This window comes from Tenrec ecaudatus, chromosome 5, assembly GCF_050624435.1.
Source record: "Tenrec ecaudatus isolate mTenEca1 chromosome 5, mTenEca1.hap1, whole genome shotgun sequence".
In the NCBI taxonomy this organism is placed as follows: domain Eukaryota; kingdom Metazoa; phylum Chordata; class Mammalia; order Afrosoricida; family Tenrecidae; genus Tenrec; species Tenrec ecaudatus.
In genome coordinates, this window is record NC_134534.1 from 117,337,352 (window position 1) to 117,356,816 (window position 19,465).

The window sequence follows — 19,465 nt, forward strand, 5'->3', positions numbered from 1 at the left end:
GGTTGCTTTTCTTGGTTTTGTGCATGTTATTACCTTTTCTGGTCTGTCTAAATTAGATAGGCTGGATGTCCAATCTGGAGGACAAAACCCAGGACCAACACTTCTGGGGGGTGGGGCATGGGAAAGAGGGAGGTGGGAGTAAAGGAAGCGGTGTTAAGAAACCCAGAAACGAGAGAACAGGAAGTCATGCATATCCGTGGTGAGGTAGATGTAGGAGGCCTGGTAGGGCGGGATCAAGGGTAATGGATCCAAGAAGAATTACTGAAACCCAAAGGAAGACTGAGCATGGCAGTGGGCACAAGAGGAAAATGAAAGGGAAATAGAAGAGCAAGCGAGGAAGCAAGGGCCTGTTATAGAGGTCTTTAAAAAAGTATGTCCATATGTAAATATATTCATATATGAGCATGGGGAAATAGACCTACGTCCATATATTTATAGGTTTCGTATTAAGGTAGCAGATGGACTCTGGGCCTCCACTCAAGTACTCCCTCATTGCAAGAATTCTTTGTTCTATTAAATTGGCATTCTATGGTGCTCACCTTCCCCACAGGTACACTGAAGACAAAGCTGATGGTGCCCAGCTGTCAAAAGATATAGCGTCTGAGGTCTTAAAAGCTTGAATGTAAACAAGCGGCCACCTAGCTCAGAAGCAACAAAGCCCACATTGAATAATCACACCAGCCTATGAGATCACGAGGTTTCGAAGGGATCATGTGTCAGGCATCATCAGAACAAAAACATCTTATTGGGAATGAGAAGAGTGCTTGGTAGAGACCCAAAGCCCATTTCCAGACCACTGGACAATACCTTACAGAAGGGTCTCAGAGAGGAGATGAGCCAAGACTAGGTACGAGATAGCAATGATGAAACACAACTTTCCTCTAGTTGCTAAATGCTTTCTCTCCCCCCATTATCATGACCCCAATTCTACCTTACAAATCTGGCTAGACCAGAGAATGTACACTGGTACAGATAGCAACTGGAAACACAGGGAATCCAGGGTGGATGAGTCCTTTAGGACCAGTATTATGAGTGAAGACACTGAGAGGGTAAGAGGGAGGGCAGTTTGGAAACGGGGAACTGATTACAAGGATGTACATTTTACTTCAACAGAAAAGTGGGTGAAGGGAGATATCAGACAGTGCAAGATATGACAAAAATTAGTAAATTACCAAGGATTGATGAGCGAGGGGTAGCGCACATGGGGGGTGGGGATGGGAATGAGGAGCTGAGGCCATGGGCTTGGGTGGAGAGTGGATATTTTGAGAATGAGGGAAATGAATGTACAAATGTGCTTTACACAACTGATGTATGCATAGAATGTGTTTAGTGTTGTATGAGCCCCTAATAAAACGTTAAAAAAAACCATCTGGGCAGAGGAATCATTCAAGGATCATCTCAGGCTGGATTAGACCCTTCTAAGTAGAAAGTCCTGCATCTGAACAGTATCCACCAGCCATTCATGTCCAGTTCTGCTGCCTCCAAAGAGCCTTCCTGGGTTTGTCAGATCTCTCTGGGGACAGACAGACCTCGGTCCTCTGCTCTGCGTGAGAAAGAATGCATGTAGAAGCCTGATTGTCATCCAAGTGGGTTTTATGAGCATTAGGGAGGCATGGTGGGCAACCCTAGTCAACCCCAGCAGCTGAATTTAATTTACTTGGCCTTGGTGGGTCAATCAAGTTGCAGCACTCACCCAGGTGTACCTGCTCTTCCTGGCCGGAAACCTGAACCTCTGAGCAGGCACAGTGTGCCACTCCTTCTTGGGCTGCTACCTTGGCCCTCTGGGCATGCATAATGGACACCCCAGTCCCTAGGATAGTTACCTAACATTTGCCCCCTGAAGAGGTATGGACCCAAACCTTTGGGGTACTGGGCGACGACATCTCTAAGTACTTCCTGCTGCAAAAGGGGCAAATGGGGCTCAGAAGGGATTGTCCACTCAGGTCCCAGGATGGACAAAGTTGAGGTTGTTCAGGAAATCGTGGTCCTGCAGCTGGCACACTTGGTTTGGAGGCCTTGGTAACCTGAGAACTTCTGGAAAAACAAACAAAAAGACAAAAGGTTGAAGAGTTTAAGTGAGACAAGTCTAAGATTCGGAGGAGGTAGTTCCCTTCAAGTTAGGTGAGTGTCACAAGAAATAAATATACTTAGGATTATCAGGCATGTGTTTGTTCACTCTAAGTACAGGAACGGGGATTAAAGCATTCACAATTTCCCTAGGAGGGCACAGGGTTTGGGCACTACTAGGTGCAGTGGGATCACTGCTTCATTTATGATCCTAAGGTCTTACACCTGCTGATAAGACCCATCCTTTTTAACCCTATAATGGCTCAATTTTCAATTTGGGGGAAATGTTTTTGTTTTTATTCTTTATTTTCAAAGTTATCTATCTATTTATCTCTCTGTTTATCTATCTATCTATTAATATATACATTTCTTTATATGTTATGGAAATATGCTCAGCGTTATAGAGTTAAATGGTAATATTGGGGTACTACAGGGGGAGTCAACAGTAATCAAAAGTAGAGTAACTGCCTAAGTCATTTTTAATTTTCTTGGCTTCAATTTGAATAAAAGGCTGGTAAATTACCCAGGGACCAAATTTCCCTGGTGCCTCTACTATGGGTAGAATGATCAGGGGTGTGTCAGGGCTGCAAGAATAGTAACCCCTAAGTCCAGGATCCCTTAGGGCAGGGGTCCTCAAACTGTTTACCTAGGGGGCCAGTTCTGTCCCTCAGATCATTGGAGGGTCAGACTATAGTTTTTTAAAAACCTATGAACAAGTTCCTATGCACACTGCATGAGTCGGCTGCTAAGCAGGACCGGCAGAGGCAGCAAAAACACCCTGAGGGTGGAATAAATGTCGTCAGGCCACATGTGCCCCACGGCCCACAGTTTGAGGACGCCTGCCTTAGGGGTTCCTGTGTGCACTGAGGATGAAGGTCTCTACTGCTCCTCAAAAGGAGAAATGCTCTAACTTCTGGCATCTCCGCCCATTTCCCATCACTCTACAGAACTGTTCCAGGTGAATCAGGGTTGGAAGGAAAAGTGTGCCATTCTCTGGCCACCATTCTCCTTTCTCAAATAAAGTTGCATAGTGTATCAGCTTTTGTTTGTCTAGCCTCTGTGTCAACTCTATCCCAATTGGACAGGATTCATGCAAGGGGGCAATTCCTAAGTATGAAGCTGCTAAGTCCCATCTGGAAAGCACAAAACATGGCTATTTAGAGCTTGCTGCCTCAAGGTCAATAACCCCGCTTCAGAGCAGACCCCTGGTGTGCTATTAAACTGATGCCTCTGACAGGTGCCCCCACCATAGACAAAGGGTCAAAGAGCAGTCGCTGTGGGCGACTTTAGGTCCAACCATTTTCTAGACAATAAGCTAGGAGGACCACTGCTTGGGATGGCCCCACAGCCTTCCAAGATGCCTGCTGGCAGGAGCAGACTCTCAAATCTCTGAAGGGAAGGGGCATCTGGCAGCTCAGGGAACCTTTAGGAAAATAGGAATTTCTGGCTGGAACATCATGGCAGCTGAGCTATATTAAGAGCTGTCCCCAAAAGTGCGTGAAGAAACACCACTGAAAGCCTAAAAGTAAGGGTTACCCAGGCTAGGCTTCCGAACGCCTTTGTCTTAAGACTGAGCAACGGAAAACCAGCCAGTAACAAGGAACAAACCTACACTGGTAGAACACTAACCCTAGAACACCTGAAGTTTTCAATGCAGGAAATAATATTTTTTTGTTTTTATTCTTTACTTTCATTGTTATCAATATATATGACAACCAAAGTATATTTTAAAAGTATAAATTTTCAAAAATATAACCAAATTGTCATATTTATAATATATAATTTTGGTACCAGATACATTTTAATTAAATGTTACAAAAAAGTCCTGCTCAGTGTTATAGGGCTCAAGCAGCTTGTTTTAAAAACCAGGAGAAAGGCAAAGGGAATGGAGGGGAAAAGGGAAACATTTGGCTGCCGGGACAAGGCAGGGCTATCTCCCAGGCCTAAATCAACCAGCTCCCGAGGTAGTGCCCTTCCACGTGTTTGGACTGGTGGGCACCATTTTGGCCAGGGTCATAGGCCCTGTTTCCCCATGGCGGCTATGTAGGTTCTCTGGGAAAACCATAAAGAGCCTTGATAATGGTGAAGCCATTCTGAACTGACAGAAGCCACCATGAAAGGTAAATAAAGTAGCTATGAACTTTCAATGAACTAGCTGATATTGGGGTGGTAGGCCGTGCAGACGTAGCCCAAGGGAATGTCCCAAAGGAAATGGATGTTCAGAAGGCTTTTGAGAACAAGAGCAGTTTTTGTTCAACTAAGAATGGCTAACCGCAACACCCCACTTCTCTACTCTGCCTGCTTGCACACCTGCACATTGCACAAGTATAAAAACCTTTGGAAAATTCAACTGGGGGCTGCTCAGTCTCCTCTCAAGAGGGCTGACAGACCCTGTGCAGAAAATAAAACTTTTTCTGTTGAACTTGCCGGTGGTCGGAGATGCTTTCTTTCTGGGAATGGACAGTAGCTACAACATTTCGAGGTGCACCGAGATCCGAGTGCCACTGTCGGAGCCTGCTTAGAAAGGGGAACCAGGACATCCTGATCTGATCCCTTAAATTCATGTGTGGATTGACATTGCCACTAAGAAGCCAACATATATAAAAGACTTACTTCCTCCCCCAACATAAAGAGTTCTTGTTTCCAAGATTTCAGTAAACATGGCAGGACCGGAAAAGCAACCTGTCCAAGTTCCTAAAACCACCAAGGTGGAGGCTGTCCCTGTCCCTCCCCCTCCCTTCCCCCTTTCCCTCCCTGTCTGATTTATCCCATTTTGCAAGAGGACTCTGGGAGCAGGAGAGCTGGCTTCCGACCCTTGGTGCCGCTGCCACCCTATCAGGTTCCCAAGGGGCCGGAGAGAGGAATACTCACAGCCTCTTTTGGAGCCCCCCCACCCCACAACAAATACACTAGGGCAGGCATGTCTTAACAACCCCCAGAGAAAGATCACTCAGCAGCAGCCATTCTCCCCTTAAGGCAAGCAAACCCCAAACCTGGGAAGACTCCCGAATCCCTTTTTCAGTATATGTTCCCTTTTGTTCCAGGGATTTGTATAATTGGAACCAACAAAACCCCTTTTTTCTGACAAACCATAAGGTCTGATTTCTTTGCTAGATATGGTTTTCCATACTCATCAGCCCACCTGAGGTGATTTCCTGCAACTTCTCCAGGTGCTGTTCATATCAGAGGAATGGGACCCCTTCCAGAGAGGCCCAGAAGGCAGTCAATGGACCTAATGGTCAGCCAGCGGGCACTCCCCACTTGAGAGAAATTTTTTTCCCCACTGCACAACCAATGTGGGATCCAAACTCCTAGCAAGGCCCAGAGGGCTTAAGCAGATATCACCAGTTGCTCTTGCAGGGCCTCCGCTTAACCACTAGGAAGCCTATAAATTTATCTAAGGTCAGTGAGAATTCTCAGGCTCCTACAAGAGAATGTCCGCCTGCCTTTTTAGAGTGGCTGATGGACGCCTACGGGCTTTATACCCCTATTGACCTGAAAGCCCCCTGAGAACAGGAGGGAAGTAAGTATTGCCTGTATTATTCAGTCAGTCTGCCTCAGACATGAAAAAGAAGTGGGAAGGGTTTGAAGGGAAAAATCCTAGTGATTTGGTAGAAGTGGCTCATTGAGTGTATAACAACAGAGACAAATAAACTAGCTAAAATACTAGTAATTGCCATGAGAGACCCCAGAGGCTCAGGAAAAGGAGAGCATGGCCCATTCACGGAGAGAATAACCTGTGGGCACCCCCAAGCCCCGAAGAAGGATCAATGTGCCTACTGCAGGAAAGAAGGACATTGGAAACATCAGTCCCTTGAAAACGCCAGGAGAGGTGCACGACCCTCCACTAGAGAGGACGGGCCTCATTCACACCTAGAAAGACCCAAGCGAGAGACAATAATGCTTGAAGAAGCTGATTGAAGGTGTCAGGGCTGTTTCACTTGGCCTCCAGGATCCCACGCTAACACTCCAAAAAGGGGGCCAGCCAGTAAATTTCTTGGTGGACACAGGGGCCACCTTCTTGGTTCTGGAAAAGACTACAGGTGCATTGTCAAAAGGAAAGATTTTAATTACAGGTACCACATGGCAGACCCAAGCATACCCATGGACAACGGCCAGAATAACAGATTTAGCACAAGAGACAGTTCCACACTCCTTCCTGGTAATGCCTCAGGGCCCCTTTCCCCTAATTGGTCGGGATTTATTACGATAAATGGTGGCCATGATTACTTTCTCATCTGCTGCAACCACCTTAACCCTTGAACTTGAAAAGGCAAAGGTTTTGCTCACCGCTCCACTGCCAGAGGGATATGTGTTTTATCAAAGAGCAGAAGAAACCTCCTCAAAGGAACTTCTTGATAAATGGCTAAAAGATATTCCTTTTGTTTGGGCAGAGAACAACCTGCCAGACCTTGCTGAACATCAGGTGCCTGCGGTCGTACAACTTCTGAGCTCAGCCACACTGGTGAGTGTCAAGCAAAACCCTACTCCCTGGAAAGCACAGGTGGGTATTGCTGTTCACATATGCAGACTAAAGAGGACAGGCATTTTGGTGCCCTGGAAGTCCACATGGAATGCTCCCCTGCTGCCCATGCCGAAACCGGGAACTGAGGACTTCCAAATGGTGTAGGATCTCGGAGAGGTAAATGCGAGGGTAGAAACTGTCCACTCCACGGTACCAAACTCCGAGACCCTCCTGAGTACTATCCCGTCAAACTGAATTTGTTATACTGTTTTGGACTTAAAGGATGCTTTGTTCTTCATACCCTTGTCCTCTGAACGTCAACCCAATGAAGACTTACAGGAATACAAGGAGGAACACCCCCAAACCCCCTTGCTCCAGTATGCAGATGACCTCCTCCTGGCCTCCGAAACCCTGGAGGAATGCCCAAGTGCTACCGAGGACCTGTTAATAGTCCTTGGCCAATTGGGGTCCAGGGAATCTGAAAGAGAGGCTCAACTGTGTGTCAATAAAGCTGTATACCTAGGCTACCAACTGGAGGAGGGAAAACAGACCTTGTCCCCCAGCCGCACTGAGGTGATCCTCAAAATCCCAGTCCCTGAGACTAAGAGGCAGGTGTGAGAGTTTCTAGGATTTGTGGGGTACTGTCCATTGTGGAATTTGGGATTTGAGGGATTAGCCAAACTCCTATATGCAAGTACTGGGGAAAGGAAAAAACTTCAATGGACTGAAGTAGAACAGCAAGCCTTTGAATCCTTAAAAACGTCGTTCATATGGGCACCCTCTCTTCCCCTTCCAGACGTAGAAAATCCCTTCCAATTGTCTATGAGGCCAGGGGCACAGCAAAAGGAATGCTAACTCAGAACTTGCAGCCATGAAAGAGACCTGTGGCCGATCTTTCAATCACACTAGACTCTGTAACTGCAGGATGGCCGAGCTGCATGCGAGCTGAGGCTGCCACGGCCATCCTAGTTATAGAAGCTAGGAAGCTTACACTGGGGCAGGATATTGCTGGGGTAGGGGGACCTATGGTTGAGCCCCTCCTAACAAGTCCCCTGGACCGGTGGATCTCGAATGCCAGGATTATACCACAAATCCCCAAGGTAATGGCCATGACCATGCCATCCCCAGTGTTACTGCCACAACCTACATACTCGGAAAATGATCTAAAAGTAAGCCAAGAGCTGGGCTCCCAAAGAAACTCGGAGCATCCAGGTGGCTGCTCCATCCTGATGGAAGAAGATTCATGCCAGAAGCTCTGGGAGAGATCTGATTCAAGGACTACATGAAGGTATGCACTCAGGATCCTCTAAATGGTCTCAGTTGCTCCTCAGGTACTTTTACATACCCAGGTTTGGACACTGGGTGGCAGATGACACCACTGTTGCTTGCACTGTGCTTGCTCGGGGAAACATCCCTACAAAAGAAAAGGAGCAACCCCAACCACAAGCTCGAGGTAGTACTCCTGGAGAATTGTGGGAGGTGGACTTTATGGATATCAAACTTAGAAAGTATGGCTACGGGTATTTGCTGGTGCTAGTGGACACCTATTCTGGATGGGTGGGAGCCTTCCCAACGAAGAAGGACACTGCTGCCACTGGGTGTAAATTATTAGTAACTAAAATTGTCCCTAGATTTGGCTTCCCACCACCTTGGGGTCCAACAATGGCCCAGTATTCATTGCTCAAATTACTAAAGTATTAGCAATGCTTCTAAATATTAACTGGAAGCTCTACTGGGCTTATAGGCCCCAAAGTTCAAGGCAAGTAGAAAGAATAAACAGAACCCTAAAGGAATTGTTACTTAAGTTGCATTTAGAAACTGGCGAGAACTGGATTGATCCTTTCTTTACCTTTTGCCCTACTTCGAGTCCGATGCACTCCCTATGTGAAAAGCATGACCCCGTTTGAATTTAAGTTTGGCAGACCTTCCCCAATCCTCCCAAGACTGAAGGAAGTAGAAGTAATGGAAGTCACTACTTGTTCCTTCATGAAGTGCCTGCAGGCTGTCCAGCAGGTGAGACAAATCATCTGCTCCGACACCTTCATTTTGGGCCCAACCAAGGGAAAGGTGAAGAGGCAGCCCACAACTTGCAACCTGGAGACTGAACGTGGGTAAAGAAGCACTGACCCGAGACCTTAGAACCTAGGGGGACTGGCCCATACTAGGTGATACTTATAACACCAACTGCTATTAAAGTAGTGGGGAAGGGGCCGTGGATTCATCAGTCACAAGTCAAAAAAAGCCCTCCCTGAGCATATCCTGAAAAGATGAACACTCAGAAAGACAGAAAAATCCTCAAAATTAAGGCTTTACAGAACTTAATTGTTTTTGTCTGAGCATTGCTGACAGCACCCGCCATTTCGCCCAACCACAAACACATCTGTGGACTGCTACTCGAACCTCCAACAGTGAATATGTAACTTCTTACACTGGGTCTGACCCCCGTTTCCGCTTTGATTTGTTTGATTTGCTAGGAAAGAGCTGGCATTCTGGATCCTTTAAAGGTAAAGGGCACAATGGGGCCCATAACCGGAATCCCGTCCTATGGGTGCGGAATACCCTCTATAGAAAGAAGGCTCCAAACACACCATTTCTATAGATGCCCGGCTCATGGGCTCCCTAACTGCCAAGGGGAGGGACATTGCCATTGTGCAGCTTAGGGTTGTGAAACTATCATCTTCAGGGTGGAAACTTGTTAAAGACGACCCTATTGTTTTTACAAGAATGGGACTCAAGTCGGAGGGGTTTGATCCCACCACGTGTATGGTTTCCAAATGTAACCCAATAAGAACTGGATTCAAGCGTTATTGGGTTCACTGGGAACACATGGGGAATTCAGTATTATGTAAATGATAGAGATCCCGGGACAACCTTTACTATGCAGCAAAGTAAAATATGGCAACTTCCTGTCCATAAATAGGCCCAAACCTGGTGATAAATCCTGAAGAGCCACAGCTGGGTGTCATTAAGATTCCTTTGCCGCACCCTCCAGACTCTTCAGTAACTTTCCCGTTCACTGCCAGCCCAACTCAAAGGGCCCTTCCCATTCAGGAGCCACCTCAAGGTTCTGTGTTTGATACTCTGGATGCTGTATTCCAATTTATGAACTCAAATCCTAACCTCGCAACTGATTGTTGGCTTTGTCTGAACCCTGCTCCCCCTTACTCGGTAGGCACAGCTACAAATAGCACTATTGGTGCAGAGCGTAATCCAATTAGAAATGTTAGTAAGAAGGATTACATGAAGCAGCAGTCTGTAGGTGAGGTTAGAGTGGACTCAACTCTAGCTCACTTTAAAAGATTACCAAGGGCGAAGACTGTTTTTATTCATCTAATTATCCCTTTAATATATCAAAATATCAAGATTTTTGCCTTCAAGCTGTTCCTATTGAACCAAATGGTGATCCTTATTTGTTATCTGCCCCAACGGGTACTTGCTTTACTTGTTCCACAGGACTAGCACCCTGTCTCCTTTCCCCAGTATTAGCAGCAGACCCGGGTATTTGTGTCCTAGTGCATGTTATTCCTCAAGTGTACCTGTGTTCTGGTGAAGGAGGTAGGGATAACTTTGGAATTTCTGGATGAGCTAAAAGAGCCCCAATGTCAGTCCCACTGTTAACGGGGCTTGGGATTAAGGGATTAGCTGCAGTCGGGTCACTTGCTTTAATACAAGGAAACTTAAACTATCAGACTCTTAGTCAGCAAATTGCTTTAGATTTGCAGGGATAAAAATACCATGTTTCCCATTTAGAAAGATCCTTAGACTCCCTTGTAGAAGTGTGTTGCCAAACCGCCGAGGGCTTGACTTGCTCCTTTTGAAACAAGGAGGGTTGTGCATGGCATTAGGAGAAACTTGTTTTATGCAAACCATTCAGGAATCATTAAAGATAGTTTAGCCCTGGTTAGGAAAAGATTAGAGGAAAGAGTCAAGAAAAGAAATGAAGAAACCAATTGGTTTGAAAAGATACTTAATTGGGCAACCTGGCGAACCACCCTAGTAACGCCCCTAGCCGGACCCCTAATCCTCCTCCTGCTAAACCTCACGTTTGGACCAATAATAACCAATAAGCTAGTGGCAGTCCTCACACAGAAAGTACAAACCATAAAACTCTTAGTGCTGAGCCCACCATACACTGGGCTGGCTACCGCAGATTCAATGATTTGAACTCGGCTAAGAAGAGGAGGGAATGTAGCAGCTCTGGGCAAAGCTTAAACAGCCTTGACAAGAGAAGTCATTTTGAGCTGATAGAAGCCATTATGAACAGTAAATAAACTAGCTATGAACTGTCAACGAACTAGCTGATATTGGGGAGGTAGGCTGTGCAGACATAGCCCAAGGGAACGTACAGAAGGAAAGACCAGAGCATGTAATGTTCAACTAAGAATGGCTAACTGCAACACCCTGCTTCTCTACTCTACCTGCTTGCACACCTGCACATTGCAAAAGTATAAAAACCTTTGGAAAATTAGACTGGGGGCTACTCAGTCTCCTCTCAAGAGAGCTGACAGTCTCTGCGCAGAAAATAAAACTTGTTCTGTTGAACTTGCCCGCGGTCTGGGTGGCTTTCTTTCTGGGAAGAGACAGTAGCTACAACAGACACAGGTGGCGCCATTCTGCCTGGGAGTGGAGTTATGTGGCTGGGAAAATGGAAGCCGCAGATTGTGGCCTAGCCGAAAGCCAGCCTGGAGCCAACCACCCAGCCAGAGACCTGCCCAAACCAACAGGGTAGATGTGGGCGCTCCCAGCCATCCTGCTTGGCGGAGCCGCAGCACACCACTGTGTCCCAGTCTTGGTGCAACAGACTCCATTTTGAGGCCTGCACCTCCATCTTAGCTCTCAAGACTGACCCCTAACCGACCTCCCCTCCCCTGCTCTACCCCAAATTCCTGGAACCAGCTTGTCCCAAAGCCAGAATGTTTTCTGAATATATGGTCACTCCAACCCTCCCTCACATATAGATAAGATTAACGACCCCTCTGAAGCACCTATGTGCGCAGATCCTCCCCAGCCATGATCGAAATACTCTACGGACAACCTTTTCTTTTCTCGCCTCTTCCTGCAACTGATTGCCCTCTGCTAGCTTCGTACCTTCCATACTTGTTCTTGCTCCGCAACCTTCTTAGACAACACGAAAACTCCCCCATCCCTGAACCATCTCCGACCTCTGCTGATCACCAAAAACCAGTGCATCCTGGAAATGCTGTGTTAATTAAATCCCTAGCACCCAGACCCTTAGCACCCCGGTGGGAAGGCCCTTACACCGTAGTGCTCACCACTCCCTTGGCAGTCAAGGGTCTTGGAATAGATTCCTGGGTACATTTGTCCCGAGTCAAGGCAGCAGTGAACTCTGACCATGGCTCCCAGTGGTCTGGCTCAGTCTACTGGTCCTATGTCTCTCCACCTCACTCGCCTCACCAAGCCAGCCAGCTAAACCTAATATAATTTCCCCTTTTGCTGGCGATTTTACTTCACTGAAAACTATACCAATTACGCCCGCACTAAGCGTTATGATTATTTGCTGGCCACCGCTGACTGCCCACCCACAGGGTGCAGAACACCCATATACTTAAATTTCACTGACTTTAAGCGGCATCAAGGAAAAGCTGATCCCATCATTTGCTACCTGTATGACCAGAAGGCAACTACCCAATGTGCAAAAAGGTGAATACAGAAAAATGTAGGGTGTCCTTGGTCTTCCTGCCAGATACTTTACCTTTCCCTTTGTCCCCAGGGATGATTCTATTACCATAAATCTAAATACACTCTCACAATCCCAGACCCCTGGGATAGCCGCTGGACACCTCTGGTTCCAGGAGCGTGGTACGCCACTCGCCGAGAGAAATTTCCAGACGCCAAACTCTATGTATGGAGGTCGCTACTCCAGGTCCAATCCACCATCCACTGTAATATTCAGATCCAAGACCTTCAACTCACTAAGCAAATTTCTAAACCTTCTGAGTCTCCCTTCTCCCAGCTTACCCTGCTACAGCAGGGACTGGCCATCGCCACTTTGCTGGACTAGGCAACCTCTCCACCTGCTGCATGTGCAGCCCTAGAACGCCCTCCTCTGGTAGCAGTACCAGGTCCTGCCCTGTCATTTTCATCCAACGTAAAGACCACAAAACCCATAACCATCCCCAATATTCCTCTGTAAATCCAACCAGAAAACACTCAAGTGCCCTTTTGCTACTCCAATCCATCGACACAGACATGTAATGTCACCCAAATCCCCTCCAAACCACTAACAGCGCCAGAAAAAATTTTTCTTTTGGTGCAACTATACACTAAGCATTTAAATATCAGTTCTACCTTACCCTTTTGTGCCTGCCCGTCACTCTGGTTCCGCAGCTCACTACATACACTCCGGCTGAGGTCCAGGACAAATACATCCAGGTATACAGTCGCCAAACTAAAAGAGCAGTTTTTCTTCCGATAGCAGTGAGAATCTCCTTAGCCTCAGCAGCAGGTGCAGTAGGACTCAGCGGCGGGACCCTTAGACCCTCTATCACCACAGCAGACAAGTTATCCACACGCTTCCAGCTGGCAGTCGATGCCTGTGCCAAATCTCTAGCCTCCCTGCAGAAACAAACAACCTCTGTTGCCCAAGTTGCCTTGCAGAGCTGCTGCACTTTAGACCTCATCACTGCTGAAAAAGGAGGAACCTGCTTATTCCTCCAGGAGGAATGCCTTTATTACATCAATAAGCTGGGAATTGTGGAAACTAGAGTCCAGACCCTCAACAAGCTAAACCGTGAGCTGCAAAACAACAGATTCAGAACAGACGGATCCTCTTCCTGGTGGAACTCTTCTCTGTACTCCTTCCTAGCCCCCATACTAGAACCCATAATTTTAGTAGTAATTTTGTTCTTAATTGCTCCGTGTCTCATTCAGCTCCTGCAAAGTCGACTCCGCGAAATCACCCGTATAGCAGTCCACCAGCAACAACAACCTCTCCACCCTGTGCCAGGCCGCAATTCCCAGTACTCTGCCTGGAAAAGCCCCTCCCCTTGCTCTTCGCCCACTACCCACAGGAAGCAGTTACAGAAATGCACTAATGTTGTCCCTTTTCCCTATAGGGTCAGTCTAAAACGTCCTGTCTTGGCACAACAGACTCCATTTTAGCTCTCAAGACTGACCCCTAACTGACCTCCCCTCCTCTGCTCAACCCCAAATTCCTGGAACCAGCTCCTCCCAAAGCCAGGTTTTCTGAAGATATGGTCACTCCACGCGTCCCTGACATATATAGGTAAGATTAACGACCTTCTCCCTTCGGAAGCACCTGTGTGCGCAGATCCACCCCCCCCCCCAAGCTATGATTCTCCCCAGCTGTGCCTGCCAGCAGTGGGCATAAAAAACGCCGCCAGGATTTTTTCCCTGGCGTGGCTTCAATAGCTCAATACCCTGAGTTGCTGAACCCGCCACAAGTTCGCAATAAAGCCTGCTTCTAAAACTTAATTAATTGGGTCTTTGATTCTGTTTTCGAGTCCAAATAAACTTTTACACTGAGCCTCAAGAAGGCTTTGGGAGTCAAAATCCTCCCAGCCTCCAGGCAGCAGCGTCCCAGCCCCCTCCCAAATGCAGCCCGGGAAGGCAGGCACAGAGAGGCACATCAAGTACCGCACACCAGCAAGAAACGGCGCAAAGACCAACACCAGCAAGAAACGGCGCAAAGACCGACACCAGCAAGAAATGGCGCAAAGACAGACACCAGCAAGAAACGGCGCAAAGACCGACACCAGCAAGAAACGGCGCAAAGACCGACACCAGCAAGAAACGGCGCAAAGACCGACACCAGCAAGAAACGGCGCAAAGACCGACACCAGCAAGAAACGGCCCAAAGTCCGACACCAGCAAGAAACGGCGCAAAGACCGACACCAGCAAGAAACGGCGCAAAGACCGACACCAGCAAGAAACGGCGCAAAGACCGACACCAGCAAGAAACGGCGCAAAGACCGACACCAGCAGGAAACGGCGCAAAGACCGACACAAAAGGCTGGGGCTGCGGCAATACGCTACAAGCGTCCCCAGGGGCCTCCACCGTATTGGGTGGGGCGCCACTTGGATTGGCTCACCTAGGCCAGGTGAACTCAACCCAACAATTCTCCCAAGGGTGGTGAGGTGAAAGGAGCCCAGAGGGGCCCACAACCCGTGAGACCAGCATGGGAAGGCCCACTCCTGGGGCCGGCTTACCTCATAGCTTCCAGTCACACAGCACCGCTTCTGTTCGAACATCACCGCTTCTGTTGGACCTCACCGGGGACAGGTGTGCCTCGGTCCTCGGCTCCACGCCAGAAACAGCTCACGCCGAGGCCTGGTTTGGGATCCTCTTGAGTTTTATGAGCGGTTAGGGAGGCGTGGTCGATGACGTAGTTCGACCTCATTGGCTGTATTCTTGAATTGAATTCACCTGGCCTAGGTGAGCCAATGCAGGTACAGCGCCCACCCAGGCGTAGCTCCCCCTGCTGGCTGGAAACCTGAACTTCTGAGCATGCAGTGAGCCTCTACTTCATGAGCCGGTAGCTCAGACCTCTGAGCTTGTGTAATGGGCCTGCCAGTCCCTATTCTAGCTCCCTAACAGGTTTTCCAGCCAAAGGTCTGCCTTCTGGGGCTGTTCTACAGAAAGCACTTGGTTCCTGACCCCTACGCATTCGGGGTGGTGGATGCCCTTGCTTCCATGCTTGCTTCTATGTAATTCTGGAATGGTCCTTGTTTCACACGGTCGGCGAGGTCAGGAATTCTGGACTGGTTGGCTACCAGGCACAAAATAAATAGCCAACGGATTGAAATCTCAACCCCTATATTGGTTTATTATGGACCACACAGACTTGTCTTCTGGAACTTCCCTCCTCAATTTCTGAACCCTTGAACTCCTTGCCACCTCTACGTGGAAAACAAGGATTCCAAACTCCTATCACCACATCTGCCTGCCCCCCCCGTCCCTCTGTGGTCCCCCTTGTCTTCCAGAGGTGCATTGTCAACCAGCAAAGTCGGGCCTCTCCATTTCTCAGAAGCTGCAGATTGTTACGTGACATCACCCTGTGTTTAAATATTAGTGATTATGCTATCTAAAAAACAAATCTGAGCCAACTGGGGACAAACAAAACTCATTTCAAACACCAGCTCTGTCTCCCATAAGGTGCCGTGTACAACTGCTACAACACAACAGTGGGTCCTGCTGGGTCTCCACTAGCATCTGGGAGGAAGGCTATTTATTACCGGGAATCCTACCTTGGTCCGTTGGTGTTAATTGCAGACTCACTGGGTGACGGATTGTATCTGACACGCACCATGTTTCCCGCAGCAAACACAACACTTTGTCAAACTCCGTTTGGTATTGCTCCATCCCTCCATCATTCTCCCTAATGACAAAAATAATTAACACATTCATATAAAAGCACAGGATGAGGAGAGCTTTAATTTATTCATCTAGTTCAGGGTCCTCCCTGTTATCAATATATGACAAGTTAATGTCATATATTAATTAAAAAGCAACAGTGAAGCAATTTAGGAAACTGAGGGATTGTCATGGGTCCTGGTTGTGACAGCATGTTTTGGGCATCATGGAAGATTACAGATTTGCCTTCTGTGGTATCTCATATCCATCATCCGAAAACTACCTGCTCTTAAGGGTAGAGAGAGCGAGCTTGTCTTTGAAAAAGGTGCCTGGGTCTCCTTTCCGGTTGCCGCAGCGCTAGGAACCATGAGTACCAAAGTCTCTCGCGACACCCTCTACGAGGTGGTGCAGGAAGTCCTGCACAGGAACCAGCGCAAGCGCCGGAAGTTTTTGGAGACGGTGGAGCTGCAGAGCAGCCTGAAGAACTACGACCCTCAGAAGGACAAACGCTTCTCTGGCACCGTCAGGCTTAAGTCCACCCCGCGCCCCAAGTTCTCAGTGTGTGTCCTTGGGGACCAGCAGCACTGCGACAAGCTAAGGCCGTGGAGATCCCTCACATGGACATCGAGGCGCTCAAGAAGCTCAACAAGAATAAGAAGTTGGTCAAAAAGCAGGCCAAGAAGTATGATGCCTTTTTGGCCTCAGAGACCCTGATCAAGCAGATTCCTCGAATTCTGGGCCCGGGTCTGAACAAGGCCGGGAAATTCCCTTCCCTGCTGACCCACAATGAGAACATGGTGGCCAAGGTCGACGAGGTGAAGTCCACCGTCAAGTTCCAGATGAAGAAGGTGCTGTGTCTGGCAGTGGCAGTTGGCCATGTGAAGATGACAGATGATGAACTCGTGTACAACATCCACTTGGCTGTCAACTTTTTGGTGTCGCTGCTGAAGAAGAATTGGCAGAATATCCATGCTTTGTACATTAAGAGCACCGTGGGGAAACCCCAGCGGCTGTACTAAGCTACAGTTCAATAAACTTTATTGTTCCTGTTAAAAAAAAAAAAAGAAAGAAAAAAGTGCCTGGGTTTGGTAGCTGCTCACAGGATGGCAGGTGTAATGTATTATGAGAATTTAAAAAGGCTCTGAGAAGACGGTTATTGGAAGTTCTGGCTGGAGGGCAAGGCCATGACTCCTGAAAGATTCTGGATCCAAAAGTCAAGTCAGAACTGGATGCCACAGACTTTCTCAATCCAGCCCTCTTTGCCCCTCCCCTAAGGCCAATACATTTTTTTTTTCTTTCATTATTTATTTATTTATTTTAATCGTTTTATTGGGGCTCATAAGGCTCTTATCAAAATCTGCACATACATCAATTGAGCAAAGCACCCTTATACATTCGTGGCACTCATCACTCTCATAATTCACCTTCCACTTGGGTTCCTGGAATCAGCTCGGTTTCCCTTTTTTTCCCCCCATCCCCCTCCCTCCCCGATCCCACCCCTGGTCCCTTGATAATTTATAAATAATTATTATATCTTATCTTACACTCCCCGGCGTCTCCCCTCACCCGCCTCCCCCTTGCCAATCTCCCAGAGAGGAGGTTACACATAGATCTCTGAGATCGGTTCTCCCTTTCTACATGCCCTTCCCTCCTGGTGTCGCCACTCCCACAGCTGGTGTTGAGGGGTTCGTCTGTCCTAGATTCCCTGTGCCTCCAGATCCCCACTGCACCGCTATACATCCTCTGGTATAACCAGGTCCGCAAGGCAAGGTAGGATTGGGGTCATGATGATTGGGAGGGGAGGAAGCGTTCAGGAACTAGAGGAAGGTTTTGAGTTTCATTGTTGCTACACTGAACCCTGAGTGGCCCATCTCCTCCTCACTACCCCTCTGGAAGTGGTGTCCAGCTGTCTACAGGTGGGCGTTGGGTCCCCATCATGCACTCCCCCTCTTTCACGGTGATGTGATTCTCACCACCACCCCACCTTTGATGTTGGAGACCTGGTCTCCTCTGTCCTTCATGATCACCTATGTTGGTGTGCTGCTTCCGTGTGGGCTCGGTTGCTTCTGGGCTAGATGGCCGCTTGTTTGCATTCAAGCCTTTAAGTCCCCAGACGCTATATCTCTCAGTAGCCGGGCACCATCCGCCTTCTTCACCACACTTGCTTATGCACACTTTCGTCTTCAGCCATTATGTGAGGGAGGTGATCACACAATGATTGTTTTTGTTCCTTTGCATCTGCTACATGGTCCATTCAACACTTTGTATTCGCTTAGGCCGTGTGCTTCTTCTCTGTGGGCTTTGTTGCTTCTGAGCTAGATGGCCGCTTATTTGCCTTCAAGCCTTTAAGACCCCAGACGCTATATCTTTTTTTGATAAGCCGGGCACCATCAGCGTTCTTCACCACATTTGCTTACACACACGGCTGTCTTCAGTGATCATGTCGGGAAGATGGGTATCCTGCAATGGCTGCTTAGCAGGGCGAGGTGCTATTGTATTGGGGGATTATGCATGAGGAGGCCCAATGTCCATCTGCTACCCTACTACTGAACCTATAAATATATGCATATAAATCTATTGCCCCCATAATCATAAATATGTTTACATATGTACATGTCTGTATTTAGGCTTCTCTGTATGCACTTTGCCTCCTACTCCTTTCCTCTATTTCCTTTCGCTTTCCTCCCGACCCATTACCATGTTTAGCCTTCATTCTGGATTCAGTAGTTCCTCTCAGTTACCTTGCTCTTGGTCACTCCCTTCCAGTCCTCCCCTCCCCTCCCTCCTCTAGTTTTGAACCATTCGCTGTTCCCTTGTCCCTGTGTTGGGCGACATATCCTCCCTTCCCCTACCTCCCACGCTCTCATGTCCCTCCAGGACCGTTGGTCCTGTTGTTTTCTTCTCTCATTATTTGTCCAGCCTATCTTGTCTAGGTGGACCTGCTGACATAGTAATATGTGCATACAAATGGATATGACTTTGACTGCGCCCAAGTGGCCCATAAGAACATGGCTTTGACAGAAGCAACATCGACACGCTGATAAGCAGAAAAGCCACTAACATACAAAATTTACTGGGTAAAAAAACAAAACAAATTTAAAAAGACTAAACAAAAAGATAGCAAATATTAAAAGAAAAAATTGCTAGTAGTTCAAGGTCCTTTCATTGGCCTTTAGGAGTGTTTTCTAGGTGTAGCTTGTGAGGCGCCACGTCCTGGCCCAGAAGACCATCCTTTCTACTCCCTCGGGCTCCCTTTGCTCTGCTTCCTCCGCTGCTCCATTGCATGTCCCCAGTGTTTGCCTCAGTGTGGCGGGGTCAGCTCAGTTGCCCATCCCCCATTGTGTCTCAGGTGCTGTCCCGTGTAGGGCCATGTGTTGGTGCAGGATGTCATATCTCGTAGTGTGGTCAGCTGAATGGTCCTCTCTGTATGATGGGCTCGTCTAGCTGGTCTATCGACTTTGGGCTTGGTGGACCCAGGTGTACTCCACTATGTCCTTTCTCCTTCTTTTGTTTCAGCTTCCTTCTGGATGTGGTGTGGTGGGTCAGTTCCTTTCCCACTCCAGACAATCTATTTTTTGTTTTCTGTGGTATTCCCTTC